The sequence below is a fragment of the Oncorhynchus mykiss genome, chromosome 21 (assembly GCF_013265735.2).
Source record: "Oncorhynchus mykiss isolate Arlee chromosome 21, USDA_OmykA_1.1, whole genome shotgun sequence".
Lineage (NCBI taxonomy): Eukaryota > Metazoa > Chordata > Actinopteri > Salmoniformes > Salmonidae > Oncorhynchus > Oncorhynchus mykiss.
Genome location: NC_048585.1, coordinates 41,425,092 through 41,453,071, shown reverse-complemented (window position 1 = coordinate 41,453,071; position 27,980 = coordinate 41,425,092). Strand labels below are relative to the sequence as shown.

The 27,980-nt window shown below is 42.3% G+C and overlaps 20 non-coding genes across 20 annotated transcripts; all 20 read left to right on the top strand.

Moving 5' to 3' along the window:
• Positions 1-166: 166 nt before the first annotated feature.
• On the top strand, positions 167-240 carry trnan-guu. The gene has a single exon. It is a non-coding gene; the product is annotated as a tRNA-Asn (tRNA).
• A 1,250-nt stretch (positions 241-1,490) lies between these two features.
• trnan-guu lies at positions 1,491-1,564 on the top strand. The gene has a single exon. It is a non-coding gene; the product is annotated as a tRNA-Asn (tRNA).
• A 264-nt stretch (positions 1,565-1,828) lies between these two features.
• trnan-guu lies at positions 1,829-1,902 on the top strand. The gene has a single exon. It is a non-coding gene; the product is annotated as a tRNA-Asn (tRNA).
• A 1,278-nt stretch (positions 1,903-3,180) lies between these two features.
• On the top strand, positions 3,181-3,254 carry trnan-guu. The gene has a single exon. It is a non-coding gene; the product is annotated as a tRNA-Asn (tRNA).
• A 264-nt stretch (positions 3,255-3,518) lies between these two features.
• On the top strand, positions 3,519-3,592 carry trnan-guu. The gene has a single exon. It is a non-coding gene; the product is annotated as a tRNA-Asn (tRNA).
• Positions 3,593-4,870: 1,278 nt separating this feature from the next.
• trnan-guu lies at positions 4,871-4,944 on the top strand. The gene has a single exon. It is a non-coding gene; the product is annotated as a tRNA-Asn (tRNA).
• Positions 4,945-6,036: 1,092 nt separating this feature from the next.
• Positions 6,037-6,110, top strand: trnan-guu. Its single transcript has one exon. It is a non-coding gene; the product is annotated as a tRNA-Asn (tRNA).
• A 1,091-nt stretch (positions 6,111-7,201) lies between these two features.
• On the top strand, positions 7,202-7,275 carry trnan-guu. Its single transcript has one exon. It is a non-coding gene; the product is annotated as a tRNA-Asn (tRNA).
• Positions 7,276-14,209: 6,934 nt separating this feature from the next.
• Positions 14,210-14,283, top strand: trnan-guu. The gene has a single exon. It is a non-coding gene; the product is annotated as a tRNA-Asn (tRNA).
• A 1,091-nt stretch (positions 14,284-15,374) lies between these two features.
• On the top strand, positions 15,375-15,448 carry trnan-guu. Its single transcript has one exon. It is a non-coding gene; the product is annotated as a tRNA-Asn (tRNA).
• A 1,092-nt stretch (positions 15,449-16,540) lies between these two features.
• trnan-guu lies at positions 16,541-16,614 on the top strand. Its single transcript has one exon. It is a non-coding gene; the product is annotated as a tRNA-Asn (tRNA).
• A 1,094-nt stretch (positions 16,615-17,708) lies between these two features.
• trnan-guu lies at positions 17,709-17,782 on the top strand. Its single transcript has one exon. It is a non-coding gene; the product is annotated as a tRNA-Asn (tRNA).
• Positions 17,783-18,875: 1,093 nt separating this feature from the next.
• Positions 18,876-18,949, top strand: trnan-guu. Its single transcript has one exon. It is a non-coding gene; the product is annotated as a tRNA-Asn (tRNA).
• A 1,094-nt stretch (positions 18,950-20,043) lies between these two features.
• On the top strand, positions 20,044-20,117 carry trnan-guu. The gene has a single exon. It is a non-coding gene; the product is annotated as a tRNA-Asn (tRNA).
• A 1,093-nt stretch (positions 20,118-21,210) lies between these two features.
• Positions 21,211-21,284, top strand: trnan-guu. Its single transcript has one exon. It is a non-coding gene; the product is annotated as a tRNA-Asn (tRNA).
• A 1,063-nt stretch (positions 21,285-22,347) lies between these two features.
• trnan-guu lies at positions 22,348-22,421 on the top strand. The gene has a single exon. It is a non-coding gene; the product is annotated as a tRNA-Asn (tRNA).
• A 1,094-nt stretch (positions 22,422-23,515) lies between these two features.
• On the top strand, positions 23,516-23,589 carry trnan-guu. The gene has a single exon. It is a non-coding gene; the product is annotated as a tRNA-Asn (tRNA).
• Positions 23,590-24,652: 1,063 nt separating this feature from the next.
• Positions 24,653-24,726, top strand: trnan-guu. Its single transcript has one exon. It is a non-coding gene; the product is annotated as a tRNA-Asn (tRNA).
• Positions 24,727-25,810: 1,084 nt separating this feature from the next.
• trnan-guu lies at positions 25,811-25,884 on the top strand. Its single transcript has one exon. It is a non-coding gene; the product is annotated as a tRNA-Asn (tRNA).
• Positions 25,885-26,947: 1,063 nt separating this feature from the next.
• On the top strand, positions 26,948-27,021 carry trnan-guu. The gene has a single exon. It is a non-coding gene; the product is annotated as a tRNA-Asn (tRNA).
• The last annotated feature ends 959 nt before the right edge of the window (positions 27,022-27,980 follow it).

Genomic DNA, 27,980 nt, shown 5'->3' with positions numbered 1-27,980 from the left:
TCTCTAGTGCAATCAGTTAGCGTGTTTGACTGTCAATCTAAAGGTTGGTGCATCATCACCACCCAGGGATGACATTTTTCAGATTGTGGAGATGTGAACTGACCCTTCCTGACTTGGCTTGAGCTTCCATGAGACTTTGGCCTGCTGAGGATCAGTATAACCACAAGTCTCTGTGGTGCAATTGGTTAGCGCGTTAGACTGTTAATCTAAAGGTTGTTGGTTCGAGCCCACCCAGGGACGACAGTTCTCAATTTGTTGCGCTCCATCATGTGGATGTGACATCCTGGACCTGTAATGAGATTCCTGTTATTTTGCCCTGCTGATGGTCAATGCCAACACAAGCCTCTCTAGTGCAATCAGTTAGCGTGTTAGACTGTTAATCTAAAGGTTGGTGGTTCGAGCCCACCCAGGGACGACAGTTCTCAGTTTGTTGCGCTCCATTATGTGGATGTGACATCCTGGACCTGTAATGATGGTCAATGCCAACACAAGCCTCTCTAGTGCAATCAGTTAGCGTGTTTGACTGTCAATCTAAAGGTTGGTGCATCATCACCACCCAGGGATGACATTTTTCAGATTGTGGAGATGTGAACTGACCCTTCCTGACTTGGCTTGAGCTTCCATGAGACTTTGGCCTGCTGAGGATCAGTATAACCACAAGTCTCTGTGGTGCAATTGGTTGGCGCGTTAGACTGTTAATTTAAAAGTTGGTGATTTGAGCCCACCCAGGAATGCTGTCTTTCTGTTTCTAGTGATGTGGAAGACCTTCCTGGCCTTACAGTAAGCTTGCTTTTGACCTGCTGTGTTTCCTGTTGTCACATGTGATTGGTGTGTTGTTGAACATGAAAGATGACAAGTTATCATACCTACTGGTAAAATGGTTGTCAATGGTCTCTGATCTTCTGTTACTCAATAGCTTGATCATTCTGTGTTCTCCAAGGAACATATAATTTATTCTTATTAATCTGGCTGGTATGACAACGTAAATGATGTAAATCTGGCATGAAAAACCTTAGCATTTATATTTATCTTGCGAGAAGGACAATGTTGGTCCAGTGTGTTTGTGTGTATATGTACGCCAATACGCCATGAAAGTGACTAGCCACTTCATCATTCTTCCGGAGTCAGTCCCCTAATTATTTTGAATGGGCTTGGCGATTATATATTACATTTGTGAAAATGCAGTTGTTTAAAATATATATTTATCAGAATATATTTGTGATTGCGGCTGAATTTACTCCTGCCAGATGCCTTTTAATATAATGTTGCGCTGACGAACATTGCGCTACTTTTTTGCCCTTTTAAGGCCATTCAAAAAGCTAACAAACATTAGAAAACTATAGGTCTACTTCCTTGAAAATGTTGCTGCACTTTTGATGCACGTTAACACAACAATTGGAACAAAGTGTTGTTGTTTCGTAAACTCCATGTTCAGTCGGATGAGAGCACAAATGGCCATCGATCAAGCGTCAGGGTCATATACACCACAAGTCTCTGTGGCGCAATTGGTTAGCGCGTTAGACTGTTAATCTAAAGGTTGGTGGTTCGAGCCCACCCAGGGACGACAGTTGTCAGTTTGTTGTGCTCCATAATGTGGATGTGACATCCTGGACCTGTAATGAGATTCCTGTTATTTTGCCCCGGTCAATGCCAACACAAGCCTCTCTAGTGCAATCAGTTAGCGTGTTTGACTGTCAATCTAAAGGTTGGTGCATCATCACCACCCAGGGATGACATTTTTCAGATTGTGGAGATGTGAACTGACCCTTCCTGACTTGGCTTGAGCATCCATGAGAATTTGGCCTGCTGAGGATCAGTATAACCACAAGTCTCTGTGGTGCAATTGGTTAGCGCGTTAGACTGTTAATCTAAAGGTTGGTGGTTCGAGCCCACCCAGGGACAACAGTTCTCAGTTTGTTGCGCTCCATTATGTGGATGTGACATCCTGGACCTGTAATGAGATTCCTGTTATTTTGCCCTGCTGATGGTCAATGCCAACACAAGCCTCTCTAGTGCAATCAGTTAGCGTGTTAGACTGTTAATCTAAAGGTTGGTGGTTCGAGCCCACCCAGGGACGACAGTTCTCAGTTTGTTGCGCTCCATTATGTGGATGTGACATCCTGGACCTGTAATGAGATTCCTGTTATTTTGCCCTGCTGATGGTCAATGCCAACACAAGCCTCTCTAGTGCAATCAGTTAGCGTGTTTGACTGTCAATCTAAAGGTTGGTGCATCATCACCACCCAGGGATGACATTTTTCAGATTGTGGAGATGCTGTGAACTGACCCTTCCTGACTTGGCTTGAGCTTCCATGAGTCTTTGGCCTGCTGAGGGTCAGTATAACCACAAGTCTCTGTGGTGCAATTGGTTGGCGCGTTAGACTGTTAATTTAAAAGTTGGTGATTTGAGCCCACCCAGGGATGCTGTCTTTCTGTTTCTAGTGATGTGGAAGACCTTCCTGGCCTTACAGTAAGCTTGCTTTTGACCTGCTGTGTTTCCTGTTGTCACATGTGATTGGTGTGTTGTTGAACATGAAAGATGACAAGTTACGATACCTACTGGTAAAATGGCTGACAATGGTCTCTGATCTTCTGTTACTCAATAGCTTGATCATTCTGTGTTCTCCAAGGAACATATAATTTATTCTTATTAATCTGGCTGGTATGACAACGTAAATTATGTCAATCTGGCATGAAAAACCTTAGCATTTATATTTATCTCGCGAGAAGGACAATGTTGGTCCAGTGTGTTTGTGTGTATATGTACGCCAATACGCCATGAAAGTGACTAGCCACTTCATCATTCTTCCGGAGTCAGTCCCCTAATTATTTTGAATGGGCTTGGCGATTATATATTACATTTGTGAAAATGCAGTTGTTTAAAATATATATTTATCAAAATATATTTGTGATTGCGGCTGAATTTACTCCTGCCAGATGCCTTTTAATATAATGTTGCGCTGACGAACATTGCGCTACATTTTTGCCCTTTTAAGGCCATTCAAAAAGCTAACAAACATTAGAAAACTATAGGTCTACTTCCTTGAAAATGTTGCTGCACTTTTGATGCACGTTAACACAACCATTGGAACAAAGTGTTGTTGTTTCGTAAACTCCATGTTCAGTTGGATGAGAGCACAAATGGCCATCGATCAAGCGTCAGGGTCATATACACCACAAGTCTCTGTGGCGCAATTGGTTAGCGTGTTAGACTGTTAATCTAAAGGTTGGTGGTTCGAGCCCACCCAGGGACGACAGTTGTCAGTTTGTTGTGCTCCATAATGTGGATGTGACATCCTGGACCTGTAATGAGATTCCTGTTATTTTGCCCCGGTCAATGCCAACACAAGCCTCTCTAGTGCAATCAGTTAGCGTGTTTGACTGTCAATCTAAAGGTTGGTGCATCATCACCACCCAGGGATGACATTTTTCAGATTGTGGAGATGTGAACTGACCCTTCCTGACTTGGCTTGAGCTTCCATGAGACTTTGGCCTGCTGAGGATCAGTATAACCACAAGTCTCTGTGGTGCAATTGGTTAGCGCGTTAGACTGTTAATCTAAAGGTTGTTGGTTCGAGCCCACCCAGGGACGACAGTTCTCAATTTGTTGCGCTCCATCATGTGGATGTGACATCCTGGACCTGTAATGAGATTCCTGTTATTTTGCCCTGCTGATGGTCAATGCCAACACAAGCCTCTCTAGTGCAATCAGTTAGCGTGTTAGACTGTTAATCTAAAGGTTGGTGGTTCGAGCCCACCCAGGGACGACAGTTCTCAGTTTGTTGCGCTCCATTATGTGGATGTGACATCCTGGACCTGTAATGAGATTCCTGTTATTTTGCCCTGCTGATGGTCAATGCCAACACAAGCCTCTCTAGTGCAATCAGTTAGCGTGTTTGACTGTCAATCTAAAGGTTGGTGCATCATCACCACCCAGGGATGACATTTTTCAGATTGTGGAGATGCTGTGAACTGACCCTTCCTGACTTGGCTTGAGCTTCCATGAGTCTTTGGCCTGCTGAGGGTCAGTATAACCACAAGTCTCTGTGGTGCAATTGGTTGGCGCGTTAGACTGTTAATTTAAAAGTTGGTGATTTGAGCCCACCCAGGGATGCTGTCTTTCTGTTTCTAGTGATGTGGAAGACCTTCCTGGCCTTACAGTAAGCTTGCTTTTGACCTGCTGTGTTTCCTGTTGTCACATGTGATTGGTGTGTTGTTGAACATGAAAGATGACAAGTTACGATACCTACTGGTAAAATGGCTGACAATGGTCTCTGATCTTCTGTTACTCAATAGCTTGATCATTCTGTTTTCTCCAAGGAACATATAATTTATTCTTATTAATCTGGCTGGTATGACAACGTAAATTATGTCAATCTGGCATGAAAAACCTTAGCATTTATATTTATCTCGCGAGAAGGACAATGTTGGTCCAGTGTGTTTGTGTGTATATGTACGCCAATACGCCATGAAAGTGACTAGCCACTTCATCATTCTTCCGGAGTCAGTCCCCTAATTATTTTGAATGGGCTTGGCGATTATATATTACATTTGTGAAAATGCAGTTGTTTAAAATATATATTTATCAAAATATATTTGTGATTGCGGCTGAATTTACTCCTGCCAGATGCCTTTTAATATAATGTTGCGCTGACGAACATTGCGCTACATTTTTGCCCTTTTAAGGCCATTCAAAAAGCTAACAAACATTAGAAAACTATAGGTCTACTTCCTTGAAAATGTTGCTGCACTTTTGATGCACGTTAACACAACAATTGGAACAAAGTGTTGTTGTTTCGTAAACTCCATGTTCAGTCGGATGAGAGCACAAATGGCCATCGATCAAGCGTCAGGGTCATATACACCACAAGTCTCTGTGGCACAATTGGTTAGCGCGTTTGACTGTTAATCTAAAGGTTGGTGGTTCGAGCCCATCCAGGGACGACAGTTGTCAGTTTGTTGTGCTCCATGATGTGGATGTGACATCCTGGACCTGTAATGAGATTCCTGTTATTTTGCCCCGGTCAATGCCAACACAAGCCTCTAGTGCAATCAGTTAGCGTGTTTGACTGTCAATCTAAAGGTTGGTGCATCATCACCACCCAGGGATGACATTTTTCAGATTGTGGAGATGTGAACTGACCCTTCCTGACTTGGCTTGAGCTTCCATGAGACTTTGGCCTGCTGAGGATCAGTATAACCACAAGTCTCTGTGGTGCAATTGGTTGGCGCGTTAGACTGTTAATTTAAAAGTTGGTGATTTGAGCCCACCCAGGAATGCTGTCTTTCTGTTTCTAGTGATGTGGAAGACCTTCCTGGCCTTACAGTAAGCTTGCTTTTGACCTGCTGTGTTTCCTGTTGTCACATGTGATTGGTGTGTTGTTGAACATGAAAGATGACAAGTTATCATACCTACTGGTAAAATGGTTGTCAATGGTCTCTGATCTTCTGTTACTCAATAGCTTGATCATTCTGTGTTCTCCAAGGAACATATAATTTATTCTTATTAATCTGGCTGGTATGACAACGTAAATGATGTAAATCTGGCATGAAAAACCTTAGCATTTATATTTATCTTGCGAGAAGGACAATGTTGGTCCAGTGTGTTTGTGTGTATATGTACGCCAATACGCCATGAAAGTGACTAGCCACTTCATCATTCTTCCGGAGTCAGTCCCCTAATTATTTTGAATGGGCTTGGCGATTATATATTACATTTGTGAAAATGCAGTTGTTTAAAATATATATTTATCAGAATATATTTGTGATTGCGGCTGAATTTACTCCTGCCAGATGCCTTTTAATATAATGTTGCGCTGACGAACATTGCGCTACTTTTTTGCCCTTTTAAGGCCATTCAAAAAGCTAACAAACATTAGAAAACTATAGGTCTACTTCCTTGAAAATGTTGCTGCACTTTTGATGCACGTTAACACAACAATTGGAACAAAGTGTTGTTGTTTCGTAAACTCCATGTTCAGTCGGATGAGAGCACAAATGGCCATCGATCAAGCGTCAGGGTCATATACACCACAAGTCTCTGTGGCGCAATTGGTTAGCGCGTTAGACTGTTAATCTAAAGGTTGGTGGTTCGAGCCCACCCAGGGACGACAGTTGTCAGTTTGTTGTGCTCCATGATGTGGATGTGACATCCTGGACCTGTAATGAGATTCCTGTTATTTTGCCCCGGTCAATGCCAACACAAGCCTCTAGTGCAATCAGTTAGCGTGTTTGACTGTCAATCTAAAGGTTGGTGCATCATCACCACCCAGGGATGACATTTTTCAGATTGTGGAGATGTGAACTGACCCTTCCTGACTTGGCTTGAGCTTCCATGAGACTTTGGCCTGCTGAGGATCAGTATAACCACAAGTCTCTGTGGTGCAATTGGTTGGCGCGTTAGACTGTTAATTTAAAAGTTGGTGATTTGAGCCCACCCAGGAATGCTGTCTTTCTGTTTCTAGTGATGTGGAAGACCTTCCTGGCCTTACAGTAAGCTTGCTTTTGACCTGCTGTGTTTCCTGCTGTCACATGTGATTGGTGTGTTGTTGAACATGAAAGATGACAAGTTATCATACCTACTGGTAAAATGGTTGTCAATGGTCTCTGATCTTCTGTTACTCAATAGCTTGATCATTCTGTGTTCTCCAAGGAACATATAATTTATTCTTATTAATCTGGCTGGTATGACAACGTAAATGATGTAAATCTGGCATGAAAAACCTTAGCATTTATATTTATCTTGCGAGAAGGACAATGTTGGTCCAGTGTGTTTGTGTGTATATGTACGCCAATACGCCATGAAAGTGACTAGCCACTTCATCATTCTTCCGGAGTCAGTCCCCTAATTATTTTGAATGGGCTTGGCGATTATATATTACATTTGTGAAAATGCAGTTGTTTAAAATATATATTTATCAGAATATATTTGTGATTGCGGCTGAAATTACTCCTGCCAGATGCCTTTTAATATAATGTTGCGCTGACGAACATTGCGCTACATTTTTGCCCTTATAAGGCCATTCAAAAAGCTAACAAACATTAGAAAACTACAGGTCTACTTCCTTGAAAATGTTGCTGCACTTTTGATGCACGTTAACACAACCATTGGAACAAAGTGTTGTTGTTTCGTAAACTCCATGTTCAGTTGGATGAGAGCACAAATGGCCAGAATCAAGCGTCAGGGTCAAATACACCACAAGTCTCTGTGGCGCAATTGGTTAGCGCGTTAGACTGTTAATCTAAAGGTTGGTGGTTCGAGCCCACCCAGGGACGACAGTTGTCAGTTTGTTGTGCTCCATAATGTGGATGTGACATCCTGGACCTGTAATGAGATTCCTGTTATTTTGCCCCGGTCAATGCCAACACAAGCCTCTCTAGTGCAATCAGTTAGCGTGTTTGACTGTCAATCTAAAGGTTGGTGCATCATCACCACCCAGGGATGACATTTTTCAGATTGTGGAGATGCTGTGAACTGACCCTTCCTGACTTGGCTTGAGCTTCCATGAGTCTTTGGCCTGCTGAGGGTCAGTATAACCACAAGTCTCTGTGGTGCAATTGGTTGGCGCGTTAGACTGTTAATTTAAAAGTTGGTGATTTGAGCCCACCCAGGGATGCTGTCTTTCTGTTTCTAGTGATGTGGAAGACCTTCCTGGCCTTACAGTAAGCTTGCTTTTGACCTGCTGTGTTTCCTGTTGTCACATGTGATTGGTGTGTTGTTGAACATGAAAGATGACAAGTTACGATACCTACTGGTAAAATGGCTGTCAATGGTCTCTGATCTTCTGTTACTCAATAGCTTGATCATTCTGTGTTCTCCAAGGAACATATAATTTATTCTTATTAATCTGGCTGGTATGACAACGTAAATTATGTCAATCTGGCATGAAAAACCTTAGCATTTATATTTATCTTGCGAGAAGGACAATGTTGGTCCAGTGTGTTTGTGTGTATATGTACGCCAATACGCCATGAAAGTGACTAGCCACTTCATCATTCTTCCGGAGTCAGTCCCCTAATTATTTTGAATGGGCTTGGCGATTATATATTACATTTGTGAAAATGCAGTTGTTTAAAATATATATTTATCAGAATATATTTGTGATTGCGGCTGAAATTACTCCTGCCAGATGCCTTTTAATATAATGTTGCGCTGACGAACATTGCGCTACATTTTTGCCCTTATAAGGCCATTCAAAAAGCTAACAAACATTAGAAAACTACAGGTCTACTTCCTTGAAAATGTTGCTGCACTTTTGATGCACGTTAACACAACCATTGGAACAAAGTGTTGTTGTTTCGTAAACTCCATGTTCAGTTGGATGAGAGCACAAATGGCCAGTGATCAAGCGTCAGGGTCAAATACACCACAAGTCTCTGTGGCGCAATTGGTTAGCGCGTTAGACTGTCAATCTAAAGGTTGGTGCATCATCACCACCCAGGGATGACATTTTTCAGATTGTGGAGATGCTGTGAACTGACCCTTCCTGACTTGGCTTGAGCTTCCATGAGTCTTTGGCCTGCTGAGGGTCAGTATAACCACAAGTCTCTGTGGTGCAATTGGTTGGCGCGTTAGACTGTTAATTTAAAAGTTGGTGATTTGAGCCCACCCAGGGATGCTGTCTTTCTGTTTCTAGTGATGTGGAAGACCTTCCTGGCCTTACAGTAAGCTTGCTTTTGACCTGCTGTGTTTCCTGTTGTCACATGATTTCCGGCGCCGACAGAGATGGCCGCCTCGCTTCGCGTTCCTAGGAAACTATGCAGTTTTTTGTTTTTTTACGTGTTATTTCTTACATTAGTACCCCAGGTCATCTTAGGTTTCATTACATACAGTCGAGAAGAACTACTGAATATAAGATCAGCGTCAACTCACCATCAGTACGACCAAGAATATGTTTTTCGCGACGCAGATCCTGTGTTCTGCCTTACAAACAGGACAACGGAGTGGATCCCATGCAGCGACCGAAAAAAACGACTCCGAAAAAGAGGGAAACGAGGCGGTCTTCTGGTCAGACTCCGGAGACGGGCACACCGTGCACCATTCCCTAGCATTCTTCTTGCCAATGTCCAGTCTCTTGACAACAAGGTTGATGAAATCCGAGCAAGGGTAGCATTCCAGAGGGACATCAGAGACTGTAACGTTCTTTGCTTCACGGAAACGTGGCTTACTGGAGAGACGCTATCCGAAGCAGTGCAGCCAACGGGTTTCTCCACGCATCGCTCAGACAGAAACAAACATCTTTCTGGTAAGAAGAGGGGCGGGGGCGTATGCCTTATGACTAACGTGACATGGTGTGATGAAATAAACATACAGGAACTCAAATCCTTCTGTTCACCTGATTTAGAATTCCTCACAATCAAATGTAGACCGCATTATCTACCAAGAGAATTCTCTTTGATTATAATCACAGCCGTATATATCCCCCCCCAAGCAGACACATCGTTGGCTCTGAATGAACTTTATTTGACTCTTTGCAAACTGGAAACCATTTATCCGGAGGCTGCATTCATTGTAGCTGGGGATTTTAACCTGTCTACGATACTGGTTTCCGGTGGCGCATGGAACGCAAAAATATTCTTAAAAATATTTAACCTCCACACATTAACAAGTCCAATAGCTCAAATGAAAGATAAACACCTTGTTCATCTAGCCAGCAAGTCAGATTTCTAAAATGTTTTACGGCGAAAACATAGCACATATATATGTAAAACCACCACCAGACACAGCTCATTTCAATAGCCAAAACATGCAATCAACAAACGCAGGATTAAAAAATAAATCGCTCACTAACCTTTTGAAAATCTTCATCAGATGACAGTAATATGACATATTACACAGTACATATTTTTTTTTTTCAATAATATGCCATTTATATCCATAAATGTCCATTTACAGTGAGTTCACCTTCAGAAATTACTCAAAAATGCCCGCAGGAAATCTATGTAGCGCGGCAAGATAACGTAAATAGACATCATAAACTTTGACTAAATATACATGTTCTACATATAGTTAGAAAGATACACTGCTTCTTTATGCAACCGCTGTGTTAGATTTATTTTTAACGTTACAGAAATCGCACACTATTCCATATGCTGAGACAGCGCTCAGTTCCAAGCTACATTTCCACGTAATGTTGGAGTCAACAGAAACACAGATTTAAGCATAAATATTCCCTTACCTTCGATGGTCTTCGTTCAGAATGTTCTGGAAGGCTTCATACTTACCCAATACATCGTTTGGTTTCAAGTCTTGCGTCTTTGTATTAGCTACTGCTAATAACATCAGCTGAAATGCACCCAAAACGTCCTCTGGTCCGGATAAGTTGCGCATCAAAACTTCAAAATTACACATTATATGTCGACTAAACAGGTCAAACTAAGTGCAGAAGCAAGCTTTATGATGTTTTAGACATGCAAAACAAACTTCAATTCAATCGGCCATCGTCTGCCCTTCTCTTGAGTGCTGGAAACAAAGGAATGGCTGGGACCAATTCGCGCCCATACGCACAGCCTATTCTCTCGTGGCACGCACTAATTTCACTCCCATAGGGTCAATTCTCGCGGGATTTGAACGATTTGAAGCTCTAATGAAAGAGGACATCTAGCGGAAGAGATAGAGAGTGTCCCCAGAATCATAGCTCGTTGGGAAGGGTGGGGGCCATGACGTCAAAGTTGCTCCAACTTTCATGGCCACAAAAACTAGTTTGGAAGAATGCCTGCCCTGTGAGTTCTGCTATACTTACAGACATAATTCCAACGGTTTTAGAATCTTTAGAGTGTTTTCTATCCAATAATAATTTTTATTTGCATATATTAGCCATTTTTGACAGATTTTTTTTCCAGTTTACTAGGGGTACCCAATCTCTCCAAAGGGGGCGTATGTCTGCCATATCCTTAACAGGTCAAGGCTAATCTGAAAACAAGACTCCCTACATTTTATCAGCATATCGATTGTGCAACCAGGGGTGGAAAGACCTTGGATCATTGTTACTCTAACTTCCGCGACACATATAAGGCCCTGCCCCGCCCCCCTTTCGGAAAAGCTGACCACAACTCCATTTTGTTGATCCCTGCCTACAGACAGAAACTAAAACAAGAGGCTCCCACGCTGAGGTCTGTCCAACGCTGGTCCGACCAAGCTGACTCCACACTCCAAGACTGCTTCCATCACGTGGACTGGGACATGTTTCGTATTGCGTCAGAAAACAACATTGACGAATACGCTGATTCGGTGTGCGAGTTCATTAGAACGTGCGTTGAAGATGTCGTTCCCATAGCAACGATTAAAACATTCCCTAACCAGAAACCGTGGATTGATGGCAGCATTCGCGTGAAACTGAAAGCGCGAACCACTGCTTTTAATCAGGTGTCTGGTAACATGACCGAATACAAACAGTGCAGCTATTCCCTCCGCAAGGCTATCAAACAAGCTAAGCGTCAGTACAGAGACAAAGTAGAATCTCAATTCAACGGCTCAGACACAAGAGGCATGTGGCAGGGTCTACAGTCAATCACGGACTACAGGAAGAAATCCAGCCCAGTCACGGACCAGGATGTCCTGCTCCCAGGCAGACTAAATAACTTTTTTGCCCGCTTTGAGGACAATACAGTGCCACTGACACGGCCTGCAACGAAAACTTGCGGTCTCTCCTTCACTGCAGCCGAGGTGAGTAAGACATTTAAACGTGTTAACCCTCGCAAGGCTGCAGGCCCAGACGGCATCCCCAGCCGCACCCTCAGAGCATGCGCAGACCAGCTGGCCGGTGTGTTTACGGACATATTCAATCAATCCCTATACCAGTCTGCTGTTCCCACATGCTTCAAGAGGGCCACCATTGTTCCTGTTCCCAAGAAAGCTAAGGTAACTGAGCTAAACGACTACCGCCCCGTAGCACTCACTTCCGTCATCATGAAGTGCTTTGAGAGACTAGTCAAGGACCATATCACCTCCACCCTACCTGACACCCTAGACCCACTCCAATTTGCTTACCGCCCAAATAGGTCCACAGACGATGCAATCTCAACCACACTGCACACTGCCCTAACCCATCTGGACAAGAGGAATACCTATGTGAGAATGCTGTTCATTGACTACAGCTCGGCATTCAACACCATAGTACCCTCCAAGCTCGTCATCAAGCTCGAGACCCTGGGTCTCGACCCCGCCCTGTGCAACTGGGTACTGGACTTCCTGACGGGCCGCCCCCAGGTGGTGAGGGTAGGCAACAACATCTCCTCCCCGCTGATCCTCAACACTGGGGCCCCACAAGGGTGCGTTCTGAGCCCTCTCCTGTACTCCCTGTTCACCCACGACTGCGTGGCCACGCACGCCTCCAACTCAATCATCAAGTTTGCGGACGACACAACAGTGGTAGGCTTGATTACCAACAATGACGAGACGGCCTACAGGGAGGAGGTGAGGGCCCTCGGAGTGTGGTGTCAGGAAAATAACCTCACACTCAACGTCAACAAAACTAAGGAGATGATTGTGGACTTCAGGAAACAGCAGAGGGAACACCCCCCTATCCACATCGATGGAACAGTAGTGGAGAGGGTAGCAAGTTTTAAGTTCCTCGGCATACACATCACGGACAAACTGAATTGGTCCACTCACACAGACAGCATTGTGAAGAAGGCGCAGCAGCGCCTCTTCAACCTTAGGAGGCTGAAGAAATTTGGCTTGTCACCAAAAGCACTCACAAACTTCTACAGATGCACAATCGAGAGCATCCTGGCGGGCTGTATCACCGCCTGGTACGGCAACTGCTCCGCCCTCAACCGTAAGGCTCTCCAGAGGGTAGTGAGGTCTGCACAACGCATCACCGGGGGCAAACTACCTGCCCTCCAGGACACCTACACCACCCGATGTCACAGGAAGGCCATAAAGATCATCAAGGACATCAACCACCCGAGCCACTGCCTGTTCACCCCGCTATCATCCAGAAGGCGAGGTCAGTACAGGTGCATCAAAGCTGGGACCGAGAGACTGAAAAACAGCTTCTATCTCAAGGCCATCAGACTGTTAAACAGCCACCACTAACATTGAGTGGCTGTCGCCAACACACTGACACTGACTCAACTCCAGCCACTTTAATAATGGGAAATGATGTAAATATATCACTAGCCACTTTAAACAATGCTACCTTATATAATGTTACTTACCCTACATTATTCATCTCATATGCATACGTATATACTGTACTCTATATCATCGACTGTATCCTTGTGTAATACATGTATCACTAGCCACTTTAACTATGCCACTTTGTTTACATACTCATCTCATATGTATATACTGTACTCGATACCATCTACTGTATCTTGCCTATGCTGCCCTGTACCATCACTCATTCATATATCCTTATGTACATATTCTTTATCCCCTCACACTGTGTACAAGACAGTAGTTTTGGAATTGTTAGTTAGATTACTTGATGGTTATTACTGCATTGTCGGAACTAGAAGCACAAGCATTTCGCTACACTCGCATTAACATCTGCTAACCATGTGTATGTGACAAATAAAATGTGATTTGATTTGATTTGATTTGATTTGTTGAACATGAAAGATGACAAGTTATGATACCTACTGGTAAAATGGCTGTCAATGGTCTCTGATCTTCTGTTACTCAATAGCTTGATCATTCTGTGTTCTCCAAGGAACATATAATTTATTCTTATTAATCTGGCTGGTATGACAACGTAAATTATGTCAATCTGGCATGAAAAACCTTAGCATTTATATTTATCTTGCGAGAAGGACAATGTTGGTCCAGTGTGTTTGTGTGTATATGTACGCCAATACACCATAAAAGTGACTAGCCACTTCATCATTCTTCCGGAGTCAGTCCCCTAATTATTTTTGAATGGGCTTGGCGATTATATATTACATTTGTGAAAATGCAGTTGTTTAAAATATAAATTTATCAGAATATATTTGTGATTGCAGCTGAATTTACTCCTGCCAGATGCCTTTTAATATAATGTTGCGCTGACGAACATTGCGCTACATTTTTGCCCTTATAAGGCCATTCAAAAAGCTAACAAACATTAGAAAACTACAGGTCTACTTCCTTGAAAATGTTGCTGCACTTTTGATGCACGTTAACACAACCATTGGAACAAAGTGTTGTTGTTTCGTAAACTCCATGTTCGGTTAGATGAGAGCACAAATGGCCAGAGATCAAGCGTCAGGGTCAAATACACCACAAGTCTCTGTGGCGCAATTGGTTAGTGCGTTAGACTGTTAATCTAAAGGTTGGTGGTTTGACCCCACCCAGGGACGACAGTTCTCAGTTTGTTGTGCTCCATGATGTGGATGTGACATCCTGTAATGAGATTCCTGTTATTTTGCCCTGGTCAATGCCAACACAAGCCTCTCTAGTGCAATCAGTTAGCGTGTTTGACTGTCAATCTAAAGGTTGGTGCATCATCACCACCCAGGGATGACATTTTTCAGATTGTGGAGATGCTGTGAACTGACCCTTCCTGACTTGGCTTGAGCTTCCATGAGTCTTTGGCCTGCTGAGGGTCAGTATAACCACAAGTCTCTGTGGTGCAATTGGTTGGCGCGTTAGACTGTTAATTTAAAAGTTGGTGATTTGAGCCCACCCAGGAATGCTGTCTTTCTGTTTCTAGTGATGTGGAAGACCTTCCTGGCCTTACAGTAAGCTTGCTTTTGACCTGCTGTGTTTCCTGTTGTCACATGTGATTGGTGTGTTGTTGAACATGAAAGATGACAAGTTACGATACCTACTGGTAAAATGGCTGTCAATGGTCTCTGATCTTCTGTTACTCAATAGCTTGATCATTCTGTGTTCTCCAAGGAACATATAATTTATTCTTATTAATCTGGCTGGTATGACAACGTAAATTATGTCAATCTGGCATGAAAAACCTTAGCATTTATATTTATCTTGCGAGAAGGACAATGTTGGTCCAGTGTGTTTGTGTGTATATGTACGCCAATACGCCATGAAAGTGACTAGCCACTTCATCATTCTTCCGGAGTCAGTCCCTAATTATTTTTGAATGGGCTTGGCGATTATATATTACATTTGTGAAAATGCAGTTGTTTAAAATATATATTTATCAGAATATATTTGTGATTGCGGCTGAAATTACTCCTGCCAGATGCCTTTTAATATAATGTTGCGCTGACGAACATTGCGCTACATTTTTGCCCTTATAAGGCCATTCAAAAAGCTAACAAACATTAGAAAACTACAGGTCTACTTCCTTGAAAATGTTGCTGCACTTTTGATGCACGTTAACACAACCATTGGAACAAAGTGTTGTTGTTTCGTAAACTCCATGTTCAGTTGGATGAGAGCACAAATGGCCAGAGATCAAGCGTCAAGGTCAAATACACCACAAGTCTCTGTGGCGCAATTGGTTAGCGAGTTAGACTGTTAATCTAAAGGTTGGTGGTTCGAGCCCACCCAGGGACGACAGTTCTCAGTTTGTTGTGCTCCATGATGTGGATGTGACATCCTGGACCTGTAATGAGATTCCTGTTATTTTGCCCTGCTGATGGTCAATGCCAACACAAGCCTCTCTAGTGCAATCAGTTAGCGTGTTTGACTGTCAATCTAAAGGTTGGTGCATCATCACCACCCAGGGATGACATTTTTCAGATTGTGGAGATGCTGTGAACTGACCCTTCCTGACTTGGCTTGAGCTTCCATGAGTCTTTGGCCTGCTGAGGGTCAGTATAACCACAAGTCTCTGTGGTGCAATTGGTTGGCGCGTTAGACTGTTAATTTAAAAGTTGGTGATTTGAGCCCACCCAGGGATGCTGTCTTTCTGTTTCTAGTGATGTGGAAGACCTTCCTGGCCTTACAGTAAGCTTGCTTTTGACCTGCTGTGTTTCCTGTTGTCACATGTGATTGGTGTGTTGTTGAACATGAAAGATGACAAGTTACGATACCTACTGGTAAAATGGCTGTCAATGGTCTCTGATCTTCTGTTACTCAATAGCTTGATCATTCTGTGTTCTCCAAGGAACATATAATTATTCCTATTAATCTGGCTGGTATGACAACGTAAATGATGTAAATCTGGCATGAAAAACCTTAGCATTTATATTTATCTTGCGAGAAGGACAATGTTGGTCCAGTGTGTTTGTGTGTATATGTACGCCAATACGCCATGAAAGTGACTAGACTCTTCCGGAGTCAGTCCCCTAATTATTTTGAATGGGCTTGGCGATTATATATTACATTTGTGAAAATGCAGTTGTTTAAAATATATATTTATCAGAATATATTTGTGATTGCGGCTGAATTTACTCCTGCCAGATGCCTTTTAATATAATGTTGCGCTGACGAACATTGCGCTACATTTTTGCCCTTTTAAGGCCATTCAAAAAGCTAACAAACATTAGAAAACTATAGGTCTACTTCCTTGAAAATGTTGCTGCACTTTTGATGCACGTTAACACAACAATTGGAACAAAGTGTTGTTGTTTCGTAAACTCCATGTTCAGTTGGATGAGAGCACAAATGGCCATCGATCAAGCGTCAGGGTCATATACACCACAAGTCTCTGTGGCGTAATTGGTTAGAGCGTTAGACTGTTAATCTAAAGGTTGGTGGTTCGAGCCCACCCAGGGACGACAGTTGTCAGTTTGTTGTGCTCCATGATGTGGATGTGACATCCTGGACCTGTAATGAGATTCCTGTTATTTTGCCCCGGTCAATGCCAACACAAGCCTCTCTAGTGCAATCAGTTAGCGTGTTTGACTGTCAATCTAAAGGTTGGTGCATCATCACCACCCAGGGATGACATTTTTCAGATTGTGGAGATGTGAACTGACCCTTCCTGACTTGGCTTGAGCTTCCATGAGACTTTGGCCTGCTGAGGATCAGTATAACCACAAGTCTCTGTGGTGCAATTGGTTGGCGTGTTAGACTGTTAATTTAAAAGTTGGTGATTTGAGCCCACCCAGGAATGCTGTCTTTCTGTTTCTAGTGATGTGGAAGACCTTCCTGGCCTTACAGTAAGCTTGCTTTTGACCTGCTGTGTTTCCTGTTGTCACATGTGATTGGTGTGTTGTTGAACATGAAAGATGACAAGTTATCATACCTACTGGTAAAATGGTTGTCAATGGTCTCTGATCTTCTGTTACTCAATAGCTTGATCATTCTGTGTTCTCCAAGGAACATATAATTTATTCTTATTAATCTGGCTGGTATGACAACGTAAATGATGTAAATCTGGCATGAAAAACCTTAGCATTTATATTTATCTTGCGAGAAGGACAATGTTGGTCCAGTGTGTTTGTGTGTATATGTACGCCAATACGCCATGAAAGTGACTAGCCACTTCATCATTCTTCCGGAGTCAGTCCCCTAATTATTTTGAATGGGCTTGGCGATTATATATTACATTTGTGAAAATGCAGTTGTTTAAAATATATATTTATCAGAATATATTTGTGATTGCGGCTGAATTTACTCCTGCCAGATGCCTTTTAATATAATGTTGCGCTGACGAACATTGCGCTACATTTTTGCCCTTTTAAGGCCATTCAAAAAGCTAACAAACATTAGAAAACTATAGGTCTACTTCCTCGAAAATGTTGCTGCACTTTTGATGCACGTTAACACAACCATTGGAACAAAGTGTTGTTGTTTCGTAAACTCCATGTTCAGTTGGATGAGAGCACAAATGGCCAGAGATCAAGCGTCACGGTCAAATACACCACAAGTCTCTGTGGCGCAATTGGTTAGCGCGTTAGACTGTTAATCTAAAGGTTGGTGGTTCGAGCCCACCCAGGGACGACAGTTCTCAGTTTGTTGTGCTCCATGATGTGGATGTGACATCCTGGACCTGTAATGAGATTCCTGTTATTTTGCCCTGCTGATGGTCAATGCCAACACAAGCCTCTCTAGTGCAATCAGTTAGCGTGTTTGACTGTCAATCTAAAGGTTGGTGCATCATCACCACCCAGGGATGACATTTTTCAGATTGTGGAGATGCTGTGAACTGACCCTTCCTGACTTGGCTTGAGCTTCCATGAGTCTTTGGCCTGCTGAGGGTCAGTATAACCACAAGTCTCTGTGGTGCAATTGGTTGGCGCGTTAGACTGTTAATTTAAAAGTTGGTGATTTGAGCCCACCCAGGGATGCTGTCTTTCTGTTTCTAGTGATGTGGAAGACCTTCCTGGCCTTACAGTAAGCTTGCTTTTGACCTGCTGTGTTTCCTGTTGTCACATGTGATTGGTGTGTTGTTGAACATGAAAGATGACAAGTTACGATACCTACTGGTAAAATGGCTGTCAATGGTCTCTGATCTTCTGTTACTCAATAGCTTGATCATTCTGTGTTCTCCAAGGAACATATAATTTATTCCTATTAATCTGGCTGGTATGACAACGTAAATGATGTAAATCTGGCATGAAAAACCTTAGCATTTATATTTATCTTGCGAGAAGGACAATGTTGGTCCAGTGTGTTTGTGTGTATATGTACGCCAATACGCCATGAAAGTGACTAGACTCTTCCGGAGTCAGTCCCCTAATTATTTTGAATGGGCTTGGCGATTATATATTACATTTGTGAAAATGCAGTTGTTTAAAATATATATTTATCAGAATATATTTGTGATTGCGGCTGAATTTACTCCTGCCAGATGCCTTTTAATATAATGTTGCGCTGACGAACATTGCGCTACATTTTTGCCCTTTTAAGGCCATTCAAAAAGCTAACAAACATTAGAAAACTATAGGTCTACTTCCTTGAAAATGTTGCTGCACTTTTGATGCACGTTAACACAACAATTGGAACAAAGTGTTGTTGTTTCGTAAACTCCATGTTCAGTTGGATGAGAGCACAAATGGCCATCGATCAAGCGTCAGGGTCATATACACCACAAGTCTCTGTGGCGTAATTGGTTAGAGCGTTAGACTGTTAATCTAAAGGTTGGTGGTTCGAGCCCACCCAGGGACGACAGTTGTCAGTTTGTTGTGCTCCATGATGTGGATGTGACATCCTGGACCTGTAATGAGATTCCTGTTATTTTGCCCCGGTCAATGCCAACACAAGCCTCTCTAGTGCAATCAGTTAGCGTGTTTGACTGTCAATCTAAAGGTTGGTGCATCATCACCACCCAGGGATGACATTTTTCAGATTGTGGAGATGTGAACTGACCCTTCCTGACTTGGCTTGAGCTTCCATGAGACTTTGGCCTGCTGAGGATCAGTATAACCACAAGTCTCTGTGGTGCAATTGGTTGGCGTGTTAGACTGTTAATTTAAAAGTTGGTGATTTGAGCCCACCCAGGAATGCTGTCTTTCTGTTTCTAGTGATGTGGAAGACCTTCCTGGCCTTACAGTAAGCTTGCTTTTGACCTGCTGTGTTTCCTGTTGTCACATGTGATTGGTGTGTTGTTGAACATGAAAGATGACAAGTTATCATACCTACTGGTAAAATGGTTGTCAATGGTCTCTGATCTTCTGTTACTCAATAGCTTGATCATTCTGTGTTCTCCAAGGAACATATAATTTATTCTTATTAATCTGGCTGGTATGACAACGTAAATGATGTAAATCTGGCATGAAAAACCTTAGCATTTATATTTATCTTGCGAGAAGGACAATGTTGGTCCAGTGTGTTTGTGTGTATATGTACGCCAATACGCCATGAAAGTGACTAGCCACTTCATCATTCTTCCGGAGTCAGTCCCCTAATTATTTTGAATGGGCTTGGCGATTATATATTACATTTGTGAAAATGCAGTTGTTTAAAATATATATTTATCAGAATATATTTGTGATTGCGGCTGAATTTACTCCTGCCAGATGCCTTTTAATATAATGTTGCGCTGACGAACATTGCGCTACATTTTTGCCCTTTTAAGGCCATTCAAAAAGCTAACAAACATTAGAAAACTATAGGTCTACTTCCTCGAAAATGTTGCTGCACTTTTGATGCACGTTAACACAACCATTGGAACAAAGTGTTGTTGTTTCGTAAACTCCATGTTCAGTTGGATGAGAGCACAAATGGCCAGAGATCAAGCGTCACGGTCAAATACACCACAAGTCTCTGTGGCGCAATTGGTTAGCGCGTTAGACTGTTAATCTAAAGGTTGGTGGTTCGAGCCCACCCAGGGACGACAGTTCTCAGTTTGTTGTGCTCCATGATGTGGATGTGACATCCTGGACCTGTAATGAGATTCCTGTTATTTTGCCCTGCTGATGGTCAATGCCAACACAAGCCTCTCTAGTGCAATCAGTTAGCGTGTTTGACTGTCAATCTAAAGGTTGGTGCATCATCACCACCCAGGGATGACATTTTTCAGATTGTGGAGATGCTGTGAACTGACCCTTCCTGACTTGGCTTGAGCTTCCATGAGTCTTTGGCCTGCTGAGGGTCAGTATAACCACAAGTCTCTGTGGTGCAATTGGTTGGCGCGTTAGACTGTTAATTTAAAAGTTGGTGATTTGAGCCCACCCAGGGATGCTGTCTTTCTGTTTCTAGTGATGTGGAAGACCTTCCTGGCCTTACAGTAAGCTTGCTTTTGACCTGCTGTGTTTCCTGTTGTCACATGTGATTGGTGTGTTGTTGAACATGAAAGATGACAAGTTACGATACCTACTGGTAAAATGGCTGTCAATGGTCTCTGATCTTCTGTTACTCAATAGCTTGATCATTCTGTGTTCTCCAAGGAACATATAATTTATTCCTATTAATCTGGCTGGTATGACAACGTAAATGATGTAAATCTGGCATGAAAAACCTTAGCATTTATATTTATCTTGCGAGAAGGACAATGTTGGTCCAGTGTGTTTGTGTGTATATGTACGCCAATACGCCATGAAAGTGACTAGACTCTTCCGGAGTCAGTCCCCTAATTATTTTGAATGGGCTTGGCGATTATATATTACATTTGTGAAAATGCAGTTGTTTAAAATATATATTTATCAGAATATATTTGTGATTGCGGCTGAATTTACTCCTGCCAGATGCCTTTTAATATAATGTTGCGCTGACGAACATTGCGCTACATTTTTGCCCTTTTAAGGCCATTCAAAAAGCTAACAAACATTAGAAAACTATAGGTCTACTTCCTTGAAAATGTTGCTGCACTTTTGATGCACGTTAACACAACAATTGGAACAAAGTGTTGTTGTTTCGTAAACTCCATGTTCAGTTGGATGAGAGCACAAATGGCCATCGATCAAGCGTCAGGGTCATATACACCACAAGTCTCTGTGGCGTAATTGGTTAGAGCGTTAGACTGTTAATCTAAAGGTTGGTGGTTCGAGCCCACCCAGGGACGACAGTTGTCAGTTTGTTGTGCTCCATGATGTGGATGTGACATCCTGGACCTGTAATGAGATTCCTGTTATTTTGCCCCGGTCAATGCCAACACAAGCCTCTCTAGTGCAATCAGTTAGCGTGTTTGACTGTCAATCTAAAGGTTGGTGCATCATCACCACCCAGGGATGACATTTTTCAGATTGTGGAGATGTGAACTGACCCTTCCTGACTTGGCTTGAGCTTCCATGAGACTTTGGCCTGCTGAGGATCAGTATAACCACAAGTCTCTGTGGTGCAATTGGTTGGCGTGTTAGACTGTTAATTTAAAAGTTGGTGATTTGAGCCCACCCAGGAATGCTGTCTTTCTGTTTCTAGTGATGTGGAAGACCTTCCTGGCCTTACAGTAAGCTTGCTTTTGACCTGCTGTGTTTCCTGTTGTCACATGTGATTGGTGTGTTGTTGAACATGAAAGATGACAAGTTATCATACCTACTGGTAAAATGGTTGTCAATGGTCTCTGATCTTCTGTTACTCAATAGCTTGATCATTCTGTGTTCTCCAAGGAACATATAATTTATTCTTATTAATCTGGCTGGTATGACAACGTAAATGATGTAAATCTGGCATGAAAAACCTTAGCATTTATATTTATCTTGCGAGAAGGACAATGTTGGTCCAGTGTGTTTGTGTGTATATGTACGCCAATACGCCATGAAAGTGACTAGCCACTTCATCATTCTTCCGGAGTCAGTCCCCTAATTATTTTGAATGGGCTTGGCGATTATATATTACATTTGTGAAAATGCAGTTGTTTAAAATATATATTTATCAGAATATATTTGTGATTGCGGCTGAATTTACTCCTGCCAACATTGCGCTACATTTTTGCCCTTTTAAGGCCATTCAAAAAGCTAACAAACATTAGAAAACTATAGGTCTACTTCCTTGAAAATGTTGCTGCACTTTTGATGCACGTTAACACAACAATTGGAACAAAGTGTTGTTGTTTCGCAAACTCCATGTTCAGTCGGATGAGAGCACAAATGGCCATCGATCAAGCGTCAGGGTCATATACACCACAAGTCTCTGTGGCGTAATTGGTTAGAGCGTTAGACTGTTAATCTAAAGGTTGGTGGTTCGAGCCCACCCAGGGACGACAGTTGTCAGTTTGTTGTGCTCCATGATGTGGATGTGACATCCTGGACCTGTAATGAGATTCCTGTTATTTTGCCCCGGTCAATGCCAACACAAGCCTCTCTAGTGCAATCAGTTAGCGTGTTTGACTGTCAATCTAAAGGTTGGTGCATCATCACCACCCAGGGATGACATTTTTCAGATTGTGGAGATGTGAACTGACCCTTCCTGACTTGGCTTGAGCTTCCATGAGACTTTGGCCTGCTGAGGATCAGTATAACCACAAGTCTCTGTGGTGCAATTGGTTGGCGCGTTAGACTGTTAATTTAAAAGTTGGTGATTTGAGCCCACCCAGGAATGCTGTCTTTCTGTTTCTAGTGATGTGGAAGACCTTCCTGGCCTTACAGTAAGCTTGCTTTTGACCTGCTGTGTTTCCTGTTGTCACATGTGATTGGTGTGTTGTTGAACATGAAAGATGACAAGTTATCATACCTACTGGTAAAATGGTTGTCAATGGTCTCTGATCTTCTGTTACTCAATAGCTTGATCATTCTGTGTTCTCCAAGGAACATATAATTTATTCTTATTAATCTGGCTGGTATGACAACGTAAATGATGTAAATCTGGCATGAAAAACCTTAGCATTTATATTTATCTTGCGAGAAGGACAATGTTGGTCCAGTGTGTTTGTGTGTATATGTACGCCAATACGCCATGAAAGTGACTAGCCACTTCATCATTCTTCCGGAGTCAGTCCCCTAATTATTTTGAATGGGCTTGGCGATTATATATTACATTTGTGAAAATGCAGTTGTTTAAAATATATATTTATCAGAATATATTTGTGATTGCGGCTGAATTTACTCCTGCCAGATGCCTTTTAATATAATGTTGCGCTGACGAACATTGCGCTACATTTTTGCCCTTTTAAGGCCATTCAAAAAGCTAACAAACATTAGAAAACTATAGGTCTACTTCCTTGAAAATGTTGCTGCACTTTTGATGCACGTTAACACAACAATTGGAACAAAGTGTTGTTGTTTCGTAAACTCCATGTTCAGTCGGATGAGAGCACAAATGGCCATCGATCAAGCGTCAGGGTCATATACACCACAAGTCTCTGTGGCGCAATTGGTTAGCGCGTTAGACTGTTAATCTAAAGGTTGGTGGTTCGAGCCCACCCAGGGACGACAGTTGTCAGTTTGTTGTGCTCCATGATGTGGATGTGACATCCTGGACCTGTAATGAGATTCCTGTTATTTTGCCCCGGTCAATGCCAACACAAGCCTCTCTAGTGCAATCAGTTAGCGTGTTTGACTGTCAATCTAAAGGTTGGTGCATCATCACCACCCAGGGATGACATTTTTCAGATTGTGGAGATGTGAACTGACCCTTCCTGACTTGGCTTGAGCTTCCATGAGACTGTGGCCTGCTGAGGATCAGTATAACCACAAGTCTCTGTGGTGCAATTGGTTGGCGCGTTAGACTGTTAATTTAAAAGTTGGTGATTTGAGCCCACCCAGGAATGCTGTCTTTCTGTTTCTAGTGATGTGGAAGACCTTCCTGGCCTTACAGTAAGCTTGCTTTTGACCTGCTGTGTTTCCTGTTGTCACATGTGATTGGTGTGTTGTTGAACATGAAAGATGACAAGTTATCATACCTACTGGTAAAATGGTTGTCAATGGTCTCTGATCTTCTGTTACTCAATAGCTTGATCATTCTGTGTTCTCCAAGGAACATATAATTTATTCTTATTAATCTGGCTGGTATGACAACGTAAATGATGTAAATCTGGCATGAAAAACCTTAGCATTTATATTTATCTTGCGAGAAGGACAATGTTGGTCCAGTGTGTTTGTGTGTATATGTACGCCAATACGCCATGAAAGTGACTAGCCACTTCATCATTCTTCCGGAGTCAGTCCCCTAATTATTTTGAATGGATTTGGCGATTATATATTACATTTGTGAAAATGCAGTTGTTTAAAATATATATTTATCAGAATATATTTGTGATTGCGGCTGAATTTACTCCTGCCAACATTGCGCTACATTTTTGCCCTTTTAAGGCCATTCAAAAAGCTAACAAACATTAGAAAACTATAGGTCTACTTCCTTGAAAATGTTGCTGCACTTTTGATGCACGTTAACACAACAATTGGAACAAAGTGTTGTTGTTTCGCAAACTCCATGTTCAGTCGGATGAGAGCACAAATGGCCATCGATCAAGCGTCAGGGTCATATACACCACAAGTCTCTGTGGCGTAATTGGTTAGAGCGTTAGACTGTTAATCTAAAGGTTGGTGGTTCGAGCCCACCCAGGGACGACAGTTGTCAGTTTGTTGTGCTCCATGATGTGGATGTGACATCCTGGACCTGTAATGAGATTCCTGTTATTTTGCCCCGGTCAATGCCAACACAAGCCTCTCTAGTGCAATCAGTTAGCGTGTTTGACTGTCAATCTAAAGGTTGGTGCATCATCACCACCCAGGGATGACATTTTTCAGATTGTGGAGATGTGAACTGACCCTTCCTGACTTGGCTTGAGCTTCCATGAGACTTTGGCCTGCTGAGGATCAGTATAACCACAAGTCTCTGTGGTGCAATTGGTTGGCGCGTTAGACTGTTAATTTAAAAGTTGGTGATTTGAGCCCACCCAGGAATGCTGTCTTTCTGTTTCTAGTGATGTGGAAGACCTTCCTGGCCTTACAGTAAGCTTGCTTTTGACCTGCTGTGTTTCCTGTTGTCACATGTGATTGGTGTGTTGTTGAACATGAAAGATGACAAGTTATCATACCTACTGGTAAAATGGTTGTCAATGGTCTCTGATCTTCTGTTACTCAATAGCTTGATCATTCTGTGTTCTCCAAGGAACATATAATTTATTCTTATTAATCTGGCTGGTATGACAACGTAAATGATGTAAATCTGGCATGAAAAACCTTAGCATTTATATTTATCTTGCGAGAAGGACAATGTTGGTCCAGTGTGTTTGTGTGTATATGTACGCCAATACGCCATGAAAGTGACTAGACTCTTCCGGAGTCAGTCCCCTAATTATTTTGAATGGGCTTGGCGATTATATATTACATTTGTGAAAATGCAGTTGTTTAAAATATATATTTATCAGAATATATTTGTGATTGCGGCTGAATTTACTCCTGCCAGATGCCTTTTAATATAATGTTGCGCTGACGAACATTGCGCTACATTTTTGCCCTTTTAAGGCCATTCAAAAAGCTAACAAACATTAGAAAACTATAGGTCTACTTCCTTGAAAATGTTGCTGCACTTTTGATGCACGTTAACACAACAATTGGAACAAAGTGTTGTTGTTTCGTAAACTCCATGTTCAGTTGGATGAGAGCACAAATGGCCATCGATCAAGCGTCAGGGTCATATACACCACAAGTCTCTGTGGCGTAATTGGTTAGAGCGTTAGACTGTTAATCTAAAGGTTGGTGGTTCGAGCCCACCCAGGGACGACAGTTGTCAGTTTGTTGTGCTCCATGATGTGGATGTGACATCCTGGACCTGTAATGAGATTCCTGTTATTTTGCCCCGGTCAATGCCAACACAAGCCTCTCTAGTGCAATCAGTTAGCGTGTTTGACTGTCAATCTAAAGGTTGGTGCATCATCACCACCCAGGGATGACATTTTTCAGATTGTGGAGATGTGAACTGACCCTTCCTGACTTGGCTTGAGCTTCCATGAGACTTTGGCCTGCTGAGGATCAGTATAACCACAAGTCTCTGTGGTGCAATTGGTTGGCGTGTTAGACTGTTAATTTAAAAGTTGGTGATTTGAGCCCACCCAGGAATGCTGTCTTTCTGTTTCTAGTGATGTGGAAGACCTTCCTGGCCTTACAGTAAGCTTGCTTTTGACCTGCTGTGTTTCCTGTTGTCACATGTGATTGGTGTGTTGTTGAACATGAAAGATGACAAGTTATCATACCTACTGGTAAAATGGTTGTCAATGGTCTCTGATCTTCTGTTACTCAATAGCTTGATCATTCTGTGTTCTCCAAGGAACATATAATTTATTCTTATTAATCTGGCTGGTATGACAACGTAAATGATGTAAATCTGGCATGAAAAACCTTAGCATTTATATTTATCTTGCGAGAAGGACAATGTTGGTCCAGTGTGTTTGTGTGTATATGTACGCCAATACGCCATGAAAGTGACTAGCCACTTCATCATTCTTCCGGAGTCAGTCCCCTAATTATTTTGAATGGGCTTGGCGATTATATATTACATTTGTGAAAATGCAGTTGTTTAAAATATATATTTATCAGAATATATTTGTGATTGCGGCTGAATTTACTCCTGCCAACATTGCGCTACATTTTTGCCCTTTTAAGGCCATTCAAAAAGCTAACAAACATTAGAAAACTATAGGTCTACTTCCTTGAAAATGTTGCTGCACTTTTGATGCACGTTAACACAACAATTGGAACAAAGTGTTGTTGTTTCGCAAACTCCATGTTCAGTCGGATGAGAGCACAAATGGCCATCGATCAAGCGTCAGGGTCATATACACCACAAGTCTCTGTGGCGTAATTGGTTAGAGCGTTAGACTGTTAATCTAAAGGTTGGTGGTTCGAGCCCACCCAGGGACGACAGTTGTCAGTTTGTTGTGCTCCATGATGTGGATGTGACATCCTGGACCTGTAATGAGATTCCTGTTATTTTGCCCCGGTCAATGCCAACACAAGCCTCTCTAGTGCAATCAGTTAGCGTGTTTGACTGTCAATCTAAAGGTTGGTGCATCATCACCACCCAGGGATGACATTTTTCAGATTGTGGAGATGTGAACTGACCCTTCCTGACTTGGCTTGAGCTTCCATGAGACTTTGGCCTGCTGAGGATCAGTATAACCACAAGTCTCTGTGGTGCAATTGGTTGGCGCGTTAGACTGTTAATTTAAAAGTTGGTGATTTGAGCCCACCCAGGAATGCTGTCTTTCTGTTTCTAGTGATGTGGAAGACCTTCCTGGCCTTACAGTAAGCTTGCTTTTGACCTGCTGTGTTTCCTGTTGTCACATGTGATTGGTGTGTTGTTGAACATGAAAGATGACAAGTTATCATACCTACTGGTAAAATGGTTGTCAATGGTCTCTGATCTTCTGTTACTCAATAGCTTGATCATTCTGTGTTCTCCAAGGAACATATAATTTATTCTTATTAATCTGGCTGGTATGACAACGTAAATGATGTAAATCTGGCATGAAAAACCTTAGCATTTATATTTATCTTGCGAGAAGGACAATGTTGGTCCAGTGTGTTTGTGTGTATATGTACGCCAATACGCCATGAAAGTGACTAGCCACTTCATCATTCTTCCGGAGTCAGTCCCCTAATTATTTTGAATGGGCTTGGCGATTATATATTACATTTGTGAAAATGCAGTTGTTTAAAATATATATTTATCAGAATATATTTGTGATTGCGGCTGAATTTACTCCTGCCAGATGCCTTTTAATATAATGTTGCGCTGACGAACATTGCGCTACATTTTTGCCCTTTTAAGGCCATTCAAAAAGCTAACAAACATTAGAAAACTATAGGTCTACTTCCTT